At 42.7% G+C, this 12,805-nt stretch overlaps 1 pseudogene; it reads left to right on the top strand.

Moving 5' to 3' along the window:
- Window positions 1-1,804: 1,804 nt before the first annotated feature.
- LOC100406286 (small nuclear ribonucleoprotein Sm D2 pseudogene) lies at window positions 1,805-2,346 on the top strand (annotated as a pseudogene).
- The last annotated feature ends 10,459 nt before the right edge of the window (window positions 2,347-12,805 follow it).

Here is a 12,805-nt window from a genome sequence, read left to right on the forward strand (position 1 = left end):
CTCTTCTCGAACTCCTGACCTCAGGTGGTTCGCCTGCTTCAGCCTCCCAGATTGCTAGGAATACAGCATGAGCCACTGTGCCTGGCTCTTCCTTGCCCATTTTCAGTCTCTCCGCTGTTTGCTCTGTGGCTGTATAGATCGCTTCCTCTCCCTTGAAATTCATCTTTGGTTCTGGTGACTCCTTTTTTTTTACTAATTCCACTTATTTCTGTGATGGTTTCTTCCTAGTTTCCTCTTCCTCAGCTCAGCCTTGAGATTGCTGTTCCCCAGTTCTTATCTTTGGCCTTCTCTCCAGTTGGAAATTATTCATCCCAAGGCTTTAACTACTATCTATCTGAGGTTAACTCCCAAATCTTTGTCTCTAGTTTGGATTTCTTTTATGTCCATTCAACTACTGGACATTTCCACACTAATACCTTTCTAATCCTGTCCAAAATGGAACTCACTATTTTCTTCCCATCAAATTTGTTCTCCTTCTAGTCATCAGACTTGACAATGAAATACTTAGAAGCATTACCATAAAAGTTAGGAATAAGAAAAGATGCCTGCTGTCATCACTGTTATTTAGGATTATTCTGGAAGATCTATTCAATTAGATAAAATCTTACTTATTTTTTTCTTTTTCTTTTTCTTTTTTTTTTTTTTTTTTTAGATAAAATCTTATAAGAAAAAGAAATAAGGCTGAGCATGGTGGCTCACACCTGTATTCCTCGTAATCTGGGAGGCTGAGGCAGGACAATTGCCTGACGTCAGGAGTTTGGGGCCATTCCTGGCCAACATGGAGAAACCCTGTCTCTACTAAAAATACAAAAATGAGCCAGGCGTAGTGGTGCGTGCCTGTATTTCTAGGTCCTTGGAAGCTGAGGCAGGAGAATCGCTTGAACCTGGTAGACGGAGGTTGCAGTCAGCCAAGATTGTGCCACTGCACTGCAGCCTGGGTGACAGAGTGAGACTCCATCTCAAAAAAAAAAAAAAGAGCAACACTTGCTGGAAAGATACCAATATTTGTAGATGTGGAAAATACCAGAGAATCATATGAAAAACAGAACTAATCAAAGAACAAAAACTAATCAAAAAACAGTAAGGTTTCCTGTTATAAATTAATAACACTAAGATAATAGCATTGTTTCCTGCCATTATTCCTTCATTAATTTAAAAACTTTTATTGAAAACCTGCAATATGGAGGCACTGTTTCTTAGGCTCTGTGGCTATTTTTTTTTTTTGAGACAGTCTTGCTCTGTTGCTAGGCACCAGGCTGGAGTGCAGTGGCACGATCTCGGCTCACTGCAACCTCTGCCTCCCGGGTTCAAGCAATTCTCCTGCCTCAGCCTCCCAAGTAGCTGGGATTACAGGCGCACGCCACCATGCCCAGCTAATTTTCGTATGTGTTAGTAGAGAGATGGGATTTCACCATGTTGGCCAGGATGGTTTCAATTTCTTGACCTTGTGATCCGCCCGCCTCGGCCTCCCAAAGTGCTGGGATTACAGGGCTCTGTGGCTACTATGAACAAAAGTTATGTGGCCTCATGAAATTTACATTCTAGTAATAAGAAACAAAGCTGGGCAAGGTGGTTCATATCTGTAATCCCAACACTTTGGGAGGCAGAGGCGGGAGGATCACTTGAGGTCAGGGGTTCAAGACCAGCCTGGCCAACATGGTGAAACCCCATCTCTATTAAAAATATAAAAATTAGCCTGGCATGATGGCACACACCTGTAATCCCAGCAACTTGGGAGGCTGAGGCAGGAGAAATTGCTTCAACCTGGGAGATGAAGGTTGCAGTAAGCCAAGATTGTACTACTGAGGCAGCAGCAACGCGGAGGAAACCGGAGTGAACCGAGAGCTTAGCGACCAACATGAGCCTCCTCAACAAGCCCAAGAGTGAGATGACCCCAGAGGAGCTGCAGAAGCGAGAGGAGGAGGAATTTAACACGGGTCCACTCTCTGTGCTCACTCAGTCCGTCAAGAACAACACCCAAGTGCTCATCAACTGCCGCAACAATAAGAAACTCCTGGGCCGCGTGAAGGCCTTTGATAGGCGCTGCAACATGGTGCTGGAGAACATGAAGGAGATGTGGACTAGGTACCCAAGAGCGGCAAGGGCAAAAAGAAGTCCAAGCCGGTCAACAAAGACCGCTACATCTCCAAGATGTTCCTGCGTGGGGACTCGGTCATCGTGGTCCTGCGGAATCCGCTTATCGCTGGCAAGTAGGAGCCACCTATCCCTGTCAGTCAACAGAACTCATTCCCCTGTCCTACAGAGACCGCTGCCGCTGATGTTGAGAATAATAAAGCTCTGTGTTTTTTTCTAAAAAAAAAAAAAAAAAGATTGTACTACTGCACTCCAGCCTCGGTGACAGAGTGGGAAGTAAGATATTATATTGGAAAAATTTCCACTTCTTTTACTTTTTTATTTTTTAAATTAATTAATTTATTAATTTAAATTTATTTATTAATTTAACGGAGTCTTGCTGTGTCGTCCAGGCTGCAATGCAAGGGCACAATCTCAGCTCGCTGCAACCTCTGGCTGCCGGGTTCAAGAGATTCTTCCACCTCAGCCTCCTCAATAGCTGGGATTACAGGCACCCACCATCATGCCTGGCTAATTTTTGTATTTTAGTAGAGACAGGGTTTCTCCATGTTGGCCAGGCTCGTCTTGAACTCCTGACCTCAAGTGATCCATCCACGTCAGCCTCCCAAAATGCTGGATTACAGGCATGAGCCACCTCGCCCAGCTCTTTATTTATTTTTTTGAGACGGTCTCACTCCGTTACCCAGGCTGGAGTGCAATGGCGTGATTCGGCTCACCGCAACCTCCGCCTCCTGGGTTCAGGCAATTCTCCTGCCTCAGCCTCCTGAGTAGCTGGGACTACAGGCACGCACCACCATGCCCAGCTAATTTTGTATTTTTAGTAGAGACGGGGTTTCACCATGTTGACAAGGATGGTCTTGATCTCTTGACCTCGTGATCCACCCGCCTCAGCCTCCCAATGTGCTGGGATTACAGGCGTGAGCCACCGCGCCTGGCAAAACTTCCACTTCTAATAACAACCACAAATAAAAAATATTCAGGAAAAAACTCAACCAGTAACATGAATGATGTTATAAAGAAACGATTCAGAGTCATAAAGGGAATCTTTAAAAATGAAAAGAGGCTGGGCATGGTGGCTCATGCCTGTTATCCTGGTACTTTGGGAGGCCGAGGTGGGAGGATCACGAGGTTGGGAGTTCAAGACCAGACAGGATGGTGAAACCCTGTCTCTACCAAAAATACAAAAAAATTGGCTGGTGAAGTGGCTCATGGCTGTAGTCCTGGCACTTTTGGAGGCCGAGGCAGGTGGATCCCCTGAGGTCAGGAGTTCGAGACCAGCCTAGCCAACATGGTGCCTGGTCTCTACTAAAAATACAAAAATTAGCCAGTCATAGTGGTGGGTGCCTGTAATCCCAGCTACTTAGGAGGCTGAGGCAGGAGAATCACTTGAACCTGGAATGCAGAGGTTGCAGTGAGCCGAGATTGCACCATTGTACTTCAGCCTGGGCTGAACAGAATGAGACTTTATCTCAAAAAAAAATTTAAAAATTGGCCAGGCATGGTGGTGCACACCTGTAATCCAGCTACTCAGGAGGCTGAGGCAGGGAGAGATTGCAGTGAGCCAAGATCACGCCACTGCATTCCAGCTCCGGTGACAGAGAAAGATCCATCTCAAATAAATAAATTAATTAAATTAAATAAACACTGTGTACCTAGATTGGAAAATGTAATATGAATTTTTAATTTTAATTAATTTATTTTGGAAATACTTTGATGTAAAAAGAATAAAAAGTTTAAACAAAAAAAATTTTATTTTGTATTTAAAAGTATTTTCTGATATATTCTGAGGCAGACTTCTGTTTGAGCCCGCATTTTGGGTAAAAAATTTCTTATACTGTAAAACTTCCATTTGAGGAAATAATTTTAAAATGTTGAAAAATGGTATAAGGCTAGTGCTACCAGTCATTACCATTTAGTACTCAGAAGCAATAACCAAACAGTGTGGAGCTGGCACAGGAAAAGATAGATATGTCAATAACACAGAAAAGTTTAGAATAAAAAAGGTGTTATAAAAGCATCACACATAAATAGGGAAAAGGATAGATTACTTAGGGAAAGACAAAATGTTTCATCTTGATGACAAATCTCATCAAGGTAGTTGCTTGCATTTCTAATCCGGCTGTGCGGCCTAGTCTAGGTTTTACCAAGAGTTCTGCATTTGATTAGAAATGTCTTCCAGGGGCCCGGGATGGGGAGACAGATTTACTCAGGCCACATATTTTCCCTTCCTGGATTAGTCAATAAAAATCACTGGGACAACGAACCTGCATTTTTGGTAAAAAAAATTATTAGCTCTTCCCATTGTATATAATATATACCCAAGTAAGTTTCAGATGGTTTAGAGTATTAAAAAAAAAGAAACACAAAATACTAGGAGGAAAAAAGGAAATTTTGAAAAACAATTATTGAAGTTAGGGAAGGACTTTCCAAGCCTGACTTTCAAGACAGAAATGATAAAGTGAAAGACTGATAGATTTAGCTACTTAATCATTAGATACTTCTGCAGAGCAAAAGTTAAAAGAAAACTGATGGATTAAGAAAGTGCACTATATATGATAAAGGGTTAATATTTTACTATATAACAAGATGCTCAATCAGTAAGAAAAATATGAACACCCCAATAGAAAAAGGTGACAAAGATATGAATAGACAATTCACCAAAGGAGAAATGCAAACAGCTGAGAGATACATAACATTTCTTTTTACTCACCAGTAATCCAAGAAATGAAAATTAAAACAATGCTATACCATTCTTTTCACCTGCCAGACTGGCAAAGAAAAATCTCTAGTGTGCTTAAGGATGTGGGAAACGACACTGACATGGAGAAAATCCCAGCTAATTGGGCCTAGTCACGCTGGACACAAATTCTACTTTATAATGCTTTCCTATTTCAGAAAGCAGTCAAGCAGTAATTTACTGGTGAGATCTGCAGAAAATTGAGAAAGGAGAAGACCTCTATAGCTAAACTATAATTCTATAAATTTGTGGTTAGCAAGAATATCCTGTCAGATTGTTAAATTCTAGTTTCCTTTTCTTATTCTAAAATGTCTATTCTGAAGAAATGGGTCATGAGGGCTTAGCCTATTTTCCCCTAACAAAGCTTTAACATCTTGGATACCCAAATCCCTTGCTAAAATTTTGGGTATAAACTGGCCCCATCTTAGGGTACAGTAAGACAGCCCCCTGTTGGGCATCACAGCATTGGCTTGAGGCCAAGAGGCCCACCCAGATGGGCCACTTCCTCCCCTGTGAGGAACAGGGACTCACAGGTCTCCAGTCTTATAATCCTGATCTGACACAGGTACAATAAACTCCATGTTTATCACCTTGTTCTCGGTGGTGAGTTACAAAAATTAGCCAGGTGTGGTGTCAGGTGACTGTAGTCCCAGCTACTCAGGAGGCTAAGGCAGGAGAATCCTTCAAACCTGGGAGGCGGAGGTTGCAGTGAGCCAAGATCAAACCACTGCACTCCAGCCCAAGGTATAAAGCCAGACTGCATTTGCAAAAGAAAAAAAGAATGCTCTTGCAATAAATAACACAAAATGCCCATAACCAGGAAGAAAGGATGCAAAGGATATAAAGAGGCAGTTTATAAAAGAAAAAATATAAATTCAAATATCATGACCCTTTCAGAATGCAAATTAAAATCACAAAGAGATCCTGCTTTTTGCTTAACAAATTAGTAAAGGCTAAAAAAAAAAAAAAAAAAAAGCAAGAGAGATGCCCAGTGTTGGTGAAGGCACAGAAGCACAGTGATAAGAGGACACTTTGGTACATCTTTCTGTAGAGAAGAGTTTCTCAAAGAGTAGTTGGGGCCCCTAGGGCTTCCTGAGATCCTTTCAGGGGTCTGAGAGGTCAAAAATATTGTCATAGTAATACGAAGATGTGGCTGGGCGTGGTGGCTCATGCCTATAATCCTACGACTTTGGGAGGTTGAGGCGACTGGATTACCTGAGGTCAAGAGTTTGAGACCAGCCTGGCCAACATGGTGAGACCCTGTCTTTACTAAAAAAAAAAAAAAAAAAAATCAGCTGGGTATGGTGGTGCACACCTGTAGTCCCAGCTACTTGGGAGGCTGACTGAGGTGGGAGAATCGCTTGAACCTGGGAGGCAGAGGTCACAGTAAGCTAAGATTGCACCACTGCATTCCAGCCTGGAAGACAGACAAGACTCCATCTAAAAAAGAAACTAAGATGTTGTTTCCCTTTTTCACTCTCATTCAATTATTGGCACAGAATGTAATTTTCCAGAGGTTAGATGATTTGTGATATCACATTTGATTAGTGCAGAAACAAACATGAGACAGTGTATTCTACTGTCAGACATTAAGAAGATTTGCAAAAATGTAAATGCCACTAAATATTTTCTTACACTAAGTAATTTGGAAAATTGTTTCTTTTTTTTTTTTGAGACAGAGTCTCGCTCTTGTTACCCAGGCTGGAGTGCAATGGCACAATCTTGGCTCACCACAACCTCCACCTCCTGGGTTCAAGTGATTCTCCTGAGTAGCTGGGATTACAGGCATGCACCACCATGCCTGGCTAATTTTGTATTTTTGGTAGAGACAGGGTTTCTCCATGTTCGTCAGGCTGGTCTCAAATTCCCAACCTCGGGTGATCTGCCTACCTCAGCCTCCCAAAGTGCTGGGATTACAGGCATGAGCCACTGCGCCCAGCCAAAACACAGTTGTTTATTTATTTTGAGATGGAATTTTGCTTTTGTTGCCCAGGCTGGAGTACAATGGCATGATCTGAGCTCACCACAATCTCTGCCTCCTGTGTTCAAGCGATTCTCCTGCCTAAGCCTCCCGAGTAGCTGGGATTACAGGCATGTGCCACTATACTTGGCTAATTTCACATTTTTAGTGGAGATGGGGTTTCTCCATGCTGGACAGGCTGGTCTTAAACTCCCGACCTCAGGTGATCCGCCTGCCTCAGCCACCCAAAGTGCTGGAATTACAGGCGAAAGCCACCATGCCCAGCCAAATAACTTTTAGGAAAATGAGGCGGTGGATCACGAGGTCAGGAGTTGAGACCAGCTGACCAACATGGTGAAACCCTGTATCTACTAAAAATACAAAAATTAGCCAGATGTGGTGGCGTGTGCCTGTAATCCCAGTTACTCAGGAGGCTGAGGCAGGAGAATTGCTCCAACCTAGGAGGCAGAGGTTGCACTGAGCCAAGATCGTGCCACTGCACTCCAGCCTGGGCAACAGAGTGACTCCATCTCAAAAACAAAAACAGAAACAAAAACCAAGGCTGGGCGCAGTGACTCATGTTTGTAATTCCAGCACTCTGGGAGGCCAAGGTAGGTGGATCACCTGAAGTCAAGAGTTCAAGACCAGCCTGGCCAACATGGCAAAACCCAGTCTACTAAAAACACAAAAATTAGCCGGGCATGGTGGCACACACCAGTAATCCCACCTACTCGGGAGGCTGAGGCAGGAGAGTCACTTGAACCTGGGAGGCAGAGGTTGCAGTAAGTGGAGATTGCACCACTGCATTGCACTTTAGCCTGGATGACAGAGTGAGACTCTATTTCAAAAAAAGGAAAAAAGAAAAGAAAAGAAAAGAACCAAGTCCAGGTTTTGTGGCTCACACCTGTAATCCCAGCACTTTGGGTGGTCGAGGAGGGCTGATCACTTGAAGTCAGGAGTTCTAGACCAGCCTGGCCAACATGGAGAAACCTCATCTCTACTAAAAATACAAATACTATCTGGGTGTGGTGGTGGGTGCCTGTGGTTCTAGCTACCAGGGAGGCTGAGGCAGGAGAATCACTTGAACTCAGGTGAGCTGATATTGCGCCACTGCACTCCAGCCTGGGTGACAGAGCGAGACTGAGTTAAAAAAAGAAAAAAAAAAAAAGAAAAATACACAAACAAATGTACATAAACAGGAGAGAGGTTAAAAAAATGACATACGATTAACAAATAAAAAGACCACAAAATTGTAGTATTTACTGTAGTGAAAATGTTCACAAATTTTCAAGGTAAAAAATGGGGAAAAAAAAGAAAATAATGAAAGAATAGTCTTTTTAACAAATGATGTTGGCACAACTGGATATCCACATGCAACAGAACAAATTTGGACTCTTACGCCATATACAAAAATTAACATAAAATGAATCAAAGACTTAAAGCTGAGATCATGAAGATTTATATTTTTGTTTTCTTTCTTTGTGTTTTGGTCTAAGAGTTTCGTAGTTCTAGTTCTTACACTATAAAACTCATAAAAGAAAACATGAGTATAAATCTTCATGACCTAAATGAGGCAATGGTTTCTTACATATGACAATAAAAGCACAAGCAGCCACTACCAAAAAAAAAAAAAAAGAAGAAGAAGAAGAAAAGAAAAAGAAAAAAAATTGGTCTTTATTAAAATTAAAAACGTTTGTGCTTCAAGGACATTGTCAAGAAAGTTACGACAACTCACAGAATGGGAGAAAATATTTACAAATTATATGTCTAATAAGGTTCTAGCACATAGAATATATAAAGAACTCTTATAATTCAATAATAAAAAGACAACTTAGATTTTTAAATAGGCAAAAGATTTTATTTTTTTGAGATGGAGTCTCGCTCTGTTGCCCAGGCTGGAGTGTGCTGACACCATCTCAGCTCACTGCTCTCTCCATTTCCTGGGTTCAAGCAATTTTCCTGCCTCAGCCTCCTGAATAGCTGGGACCACAGGCACATACCATGGCACCTAGCTAATTTTTTTTTTTTTTTACTTTTAACATTTTTAGTAGAGATGGGTTTTCACTATGTTGCCCAAGCTGGGGAGGATGTTAATAAACATTTCTCCAAAGAAGATACATAAATTGGCTGGGCGTGGTGTTTTATACCTATAATCCCAGAACTTTGGGAGGCTGAGGTGGGTGGATCACCTGAGGTCAGGAGTTTGAGACCAGCCTGGCCAACATGGTAAAACCTGGTCTCCACTAAAAATACAAAAATTAGCTGGGTGTGGTGGGAGGTGCCTGTAATCCCAGCTACTTGGGAGGCTAAAACAGGAGAATCGCTTGAACCTGGCAGGCAGAGGTTGCAGTGAGCTGAGATTGTGCCTTTGCCCTCCAGCCTCGTGGACAATAGTGAGACTGAGTTAAAAAAAAAAAGAAAAAAAGGTATATAAATGGCCAATAAGCAAATGAAAAGACACTCAATTAGGGAACTGCAGGTCAAAACCACAGTGAGGTGTCACTTTACACCCCCAAAAATGGCTACAGTAAAAAAAAGAAAAAAGAAAAAAAAAGTGGCTGGGCATGGTGGTTTAAGCTTGTAATCCCAGCACTCTGGGAGACTAAGGCAGGCAGATCATTTAAGCCAGGAGTTTGAGACCAGCCTGGGCAACATGGCAAAACCTCATCTCTATTAAAAATTCAAAAAATTAGGCCAGGCGTGGTGGCTCATGCCTGTAATCCTAGTACTTTGGAAGGCTAAGGTGGGCGATCACCAGGTCAAGTGAAAGAGACCATCCTGGCCAACATGGTGAAACCCCATCTCTACTAAAAAAGCAAAAATTAGCTGGGCGAGGTGGCTCACTCCTGTAATCCCAGCACTTTGGGAGGCTGAGATGGGTGGATCACCTGAGGTTGTGAGTTTGATACCAGCCTGACCAACATGGAGAAACCCTGTCTCTACTACAATACAAAACTAGTGGGCCATGGTAGCATATGCCTGTAATCCCAGCTACGGGGGAGGCTGAGGAAGGAGAATCACTTGAACCTGGGAGACGGAGAGCAGATTGTGCCATTGCAGTCAAGCCTGGGCAAGAAGAGCAAAAGTCTATCTCAAAAAAAAAAAAAAAAAGAAAGAAAAGTACTGAATCATGCTACAACATGGACAAACATTGAAAACTTATACTAAATGAAAGAAGTCAGACACAAAAGGCCACATATTGTATAATTCTATTTATATGAAATGTGCAGAATAAACAAATTCATAGAGCAAGAAAGTAGATTAGTGCTTGCCAGAGACTCGGGTGTGGAGACGGGAGGTGAGGGAGGATGGAAGGGACTGGTAATAGATGAAAAGGTTACTTTTTGGGGTGATGAAAATAACTGGCATAAGATAGTGATGATGATTACACAATCTTGTGAATATACTAAAACCCACTAAATTGTACACTTTAAATGGTAAATTTGTCTGGGCATGGTGGCTCAAACCTGTAATCCCAGCACTTTGGGAGGCCAAGGTGGGAGGATCACTTGAGGTCAGGAGTTCGAGACCAGCCTGCCCAACATGGTAAAACCCCAGTTTTCTAAAAATACAAAAATTAGCTAGGTGGGGTGGTAAGCACCTATAATCACAGCTACTCAGGAGGGTGAGGCAGAAGAATTGCTTGAACCTGGGAGGCGGAGATTGCAGTGAGCCAAGATTGCACCACTGCACTCCAGCGTGGGCAATGGAGCGAGACTCTGTCTCAAAAAAAAAAAGTATATTTATATACTCTCTCTTTCTCTCTCTCTCTCTCTCTCTCTCTATATATATATATATATATATATACACACACATATATATGTACATATATATAGACACGTATACTGTGTCTATATATATTGAAAAGTAGTATATTTATATATGCATACAACAAAGACTAGAGGATGTTAATAGCAACAAGGATTTTTTTTTTTTGAGACAGAGTCTTGCTCTGTCACCCAGGCTAGAGTGCAGTGGTGCAATCTCGGCTTACTGTGACCTCTGCCTCCCAGGTTCAAGCAATTCTCCTGCCTCAGCCTCTGGAAGCTGGGACTACAGGCTCGCACTGCCACACCCAGCTAATTTTTATATTTTAGTAGAGAAAGGGTTTCACCATGTTGCCCAGGCTGGTCTCAAACTCCTGAGCTGAGGCAATCTGCCCACCTCGGCCTCCCAGAGTGCTAGGATTATAGGCATGAGCCACCGTGCCTGGCCTACAAATAAGGATTTTTATATGTGTTAGATATTCATGTATCCTCTATAAATATACATATTGCTTTCTTTTTATTTTTTATTTATTCATTTTTTTTTGCGACAGGGTGTCTCTTGCCCAGGCTGGAGTGCAGTGGTGTGGTCATAGCTCACTACAGCCTGGACCTCCTGAACTCAGGTGATCCTCCCACCTCAGCCTTGTAAGCAGTTGGGACTATAGATGTGTACTACCAAGTCCAGCTATTTTTTTTTTTTTGTATTTTTGGTAGAGACAGGGTTTTGTCATGTTGCCCAGGCTAGTCTCAAACTCATGGGCTCAAGCAATCTTCACATCTTGGTTTCCCAAAGTGCTCAGATTACAGGCATGAGCCTGTAAAATTCCTGGCCTTAAAATTTTTCTTTTCTTTTTTTTTTTTTTTGAGACAGAGTCTTGCTCTGTCGCGCCAGGCTGGAGTGCAGTGGTCCGATCTTGGCTTACTGCAACCTCTGCCTCCCCGGTTCACGAGATTCTCCTGCCCTCAGCCTCCCGAGTAGCTAGGACTACAGGTGCTTGCCACCACACTCAGCTAATTTTTTTGTATTTTCAGTAGAGACAGGGTTTCATCATGTTGGCTAGGATGGTCTTTATCTCCTGACCTTGTAATCCACCCTCCTCGGCTCCAAAAGTGCTGGGATTACAGGCGTGAGCCACCGTGCCCGGCCTTTATTTTTTTTAAATATAATAGAGACAAGGTCTATTCCTGGCCTCAACTGATTTACTTGCCTTGGCCTCCCAAAGTGCTGGGATTATAGGCATGAACCACTGTTCCAGGCCTTTAAATTTTTGTTCTTCTTAAATATAATAGAGACAAGGTCTCACTATGTTGCCCAGACTGGTCTCTAACTCCTGGCCTCAACTGATCCTCCTGCCTTCACCTTCCAAAGTGCTGGGAGTATAGGTGTCAGTCACCATGCCAGGCTTCATATATTGCTTTCTTGATTGAAAAATTGGGTAGGCTGGGCGTGGTGGCTTACACATATAATCCTAGAACTTTGGGAGGCTGAGGCAGGTGGATCGCTTGTGCCCCAGAATTCGAGACCAGCCTGGGTAACATGGTAAAACCCTGTCTCTATAAAAAATACACAAAAAAAACAGCCACTGTGATGCCTCACAACTGTACTCCCAACTACTGGGGAGGCTGAGGTGGGAGGATCGCTTGAACTTGGGAGGTGGAGGTTACAGCGAGCCTAGATTGTGCCACTGCACTCCAGCCTGTGTGACAGAGTGACACCCTGCCTCTAAATAAATAAATAAGAAAAAAGGCTGGAGAGGTGGCTCATGGCTGTGATTCTAGCATTTTGGGAGGCCAAGGCAGGTGGATTACCCGAGGTCAGGAGTTTGAGAACAGCCTGGCCAATATCATGAAGCCCCATCTCTACTAAAAATACAAAAATTAGCCAGGCGTGGTGGCGAATGCCTATAATTCCAGCTACTTGGGAGGCAGAGACAGGAGAATTGCTTAAACCTGGGAGGCAGAGTTTTCAGTGAGCCAAGATCACGCCACTGCATTCCAGTCTGGTGACAGAGTGAGCCTCTGTTTCAAAAAAGAAAAAAAAAATTAAATTAAAATTAAAAACAAATAAATAAAATAAGAAAACGTCTAAAGTGACAAGCACGATAGATCAGGTATGTTCCGAGCAAATCTCTCTGAAGTTCTTCCTTTCTACTTCTTCCTCAATCAAGTGCCCATGAATAGTTACCCAAAATGCCAAGCTGGGGCTTGTTGCTGCCAGTTTTTTGTCAACTTCCGCTTTTCTCTCTT

This window comes from Callithrix jacchus, chromosome 14 (genome assembly GCF_049354715.1).
Source record: "Callithrix jacchus isolate 240 chromosome 14, calJac240_pri, whole genome shotgun sequence".
NCBI lineage: Eukaryota > Metazoa > Chordata > Mammalia > Primates > Cebidae > Callithrix > Callithrix jacchus.